This window comes from Schistocerca gregaria, chromosome 2 (genome assembly GCF_023897955.1).
Source record: "Schistocerca gregaria isolate iqSchGreg1 chromosome 2, iqSchGreg1.2, whole genome shotgun sequence".
Classification (NCBI taxonomy): Eukaryota; Metazoa; Arthropoda; class Insecta; order Orthoptera; family Acrididae; genus Schistocerca; species Schistocerca gregaria.
In genome coordinates this window covers 716785732-716788807 of record NC_064921.1, presented here as the reverse complement: position 1 = coordinate 716788807, position 3076 = coordinate 716785732, and positions in this window count along the sequence as shown.

Sequence of the window (3076 nt, the reverse complement as noted above, 5' to 3'; positions counted from 1 at the left end):
TATGTTCTTCCAGCTAAAGTAATTCTGATCAGTTGCAATTACATTTACATTTACATCCTGGGGCTCATCATGCTCTATAATCTTAGCTGCTTTCTCTAATCTGTCCACTAACTTTAAATCGAAGCATCTGACGACTTTTTCTACTTTTGTTTGCTGCACATCAGCCAAACTATCCTCTACCTCTGAGCAACTGCGTCCCTGCGCAATATTGCTGTTCATAAGAATGTCGTCACCTTCAACCATTTGTGGCACGTTTACACAGCTACTAGATTCTTTCACCTCGTTACTATTTCTACCCCCTTCATTCATCATTTCCTCCTCTCTAAAGTTTTGCAGTACTGATTCTACTTCTGCTACTTCTACTTCAGCTTTTAGATTGCCATTTTCATCGAAGATGTAAGCTTTTACTTCATCATTATTCCCATCAGACTCAAACCCATTATCTATTTCTTCCCCATTATCTACCTTGAGTTCCTGTTCTTCCTTGACCCATTTTTCTAGTGTATCCAAAATACTATCCACTATTTTGTGAGAGTGGCTTAACACATCACTAGTATTATCTGTATTTATTACGTCATCCATGTTGTCTGTCTGTGTATGTTGGCTGATTGTCTGTGTTTCCGTTACTGGCTGTGTTACTGTTACCGCCTGGTGAGCGCCAGTTTCCTCATAGACGGGATTTAGTTTCCCACACGCGGCCTGTTGTGTTCATCTGTGACACCACTAGATATAGTAGCATCATGACTCCCTTCTTGTCTTAATGGCATAGGATTTACTTCTCCACTTTCGTCATAGTAGTTGTTACGAAAGCGTGGTGAGTATCTACCCCCTCTTCCTCTGCCACGGCTTTGGTTTCGATAGTTTGTTTTGGTGTGCCTAACTTCCATATTTCTAACGTTCACGTTTCCATTATTTTGTACGTGATTGTTAGAAGATTTGTTATTCTGCTGCACCTGCTCCTCAGCAGCAGCTACTCTTTCCACTCTTTCCAGATATTCAATAAATTTGTCTATATTATCTCTAGGGGCGGAAATGATCCTCTTCTGCCAGTACCACGGCAGCTTACCTTCTAAACCCATAATGATCATATCTGGCTTCATCTTTTCTGTCAAATGTGACAGTCTTGAAACCCACTTCCTAGCGAAATCCTTTACTGATTCACGCCCTGGGAAAAACATCTTACCACTCCAGAATTCCCTTAACACATCATTTTGTTTGTTATGTGACCAGTATTCGTTGAGAAATGCAGACTTAAATTCAGATAAAGTTTTACATTTGATCATTACATCCGCTGACCATCGCAAAGCATCACCTGACAAATGACTTCTTATAAATGAAATTTTTTCTCTTTCTGACCACGTGTTGGGGAGAACATCCTCAAAGTCATTCCAAAATTCAAGAGGGTGAATGTACTTATCAGGATCAAAGCGCAAAAACTGTCGACACCCTATAAAAGCGGCGTCAACTGAAGTCACATGCTGTACAGTAGAATGACTAGAATTAACAGAGGTTACTCTATTTTCTAGGTTAGCAATGTTAGTATTTAATTCCTCTACTTGTGACTCTACTGCTTCTATCCTGGCAGAACATCTTTGTTCCACTGCACCACGAATTTCGGTACAGGTTTCTTTTACTTTCTCAATGTTTTTCTGACAAGTATCTACTTTAATTTGTACCTCTTTAACTTTGTCAGAGCAAAGTTTGGACTCGTTGCTCAATCTTTCGGACAACCTCACTTCCAAAAGTTCATCTGCCTCTTGAGAATTTTTTTGAATTTGATCTATTTCACATTTGAAAGTACTATGCATTTTAGTTAACTGTTGCCCTACTTTTACTTGAATGTCATGATGAATAGCATCTATCTTATAATTCAAACTATTCCATTTTGATTGCAGTTCTTCTTTTAGTTCTTTATTACTATCCTCAATTTTATTTTCCAACCCTTTATTACTAACCTCAATTTTATTCTCCAACTCTTTATTACTATTTTCAATTTTAGCCTCAATTTTATTTTGGTTTGATTCGAGTTTGGCAAACAGTATTTGCATCCAATCCGGAGCTTCTACCTTGATACTTTGTATCTCTTGACTTGACTGAGCTGGAGATATATTGAGCTCAGTTTCACTACCTGACAAAGTTAGCAACTCTACTGGCTCCCTTTTGACTTCTATTTCACTTATTGATTGCATCCCTGCACTCTCATTTAAATTAAAGTCATAATTTACTGGTGACAAATTACGTTCTAGTTCAATATTTGAGGGATTAATGGAACCATCCTCATTAAACTCAATTCCTGATCCTGAGGATTCTTGGTCAGAGACCGGTTCCCTTCTGAAATGTACACTACTTTCCATATCTTTTAGTTTGTTAGCAGCAGTTAATAAATATTTTAAAAGTCTTTGACTTAACTTAAATGCTTGATTTCGACGAATGATGTCGTCGCGGTGTACCAGCAATCGTGATGCGACGCGTCGCGACGTATTGAAGGCAGCAGCAGCAGCTGTAGCGTCGAGTACCGCCACAGGAATCGCCTACTGCAATAGCTCCAGGGGGGGGGGGGGGGGGGGGGGCAGCAAGGCACCGTTTTGACCGCTCGGCGCAGCCGGCAGCTGTCTCGCAGATCAGCGCAGCTCCGCGATGACGCACCGTCTTCCTTTAGTCTCAGCGCCGTCGGCAGCCGCGATCCAGCATCGTCGCCTTCCTCACCATCGTCACTAACCAACGTACAGCGGTAGACACTTATTGTTTATACACTACACCCGCCTTTACTGGTAACACTGTTCCCACACTAGTTCAATTCAGTGTCCTGTTATTGCCTACCGAGTTCGTTAATTTATACCAATCGCTTTCACACATCGAGCACTTTTATTTGCTTTTAATGAAGTTTTTCCCGGCCGATAAGCACCATATGTGGGGCGGCGAAGAAGTTGTCGAATGAGTTGTTTGAATGTTCATTTCACGTAACAGACTATTGCCGATGCAACATATGTGGGACGGCGAAGAAGTCGTTGTTTAATGTTGAATGAAAGTTGAACATTGCCACCTTAAATCACGCGAGCCTGGCAACTAATTTGGT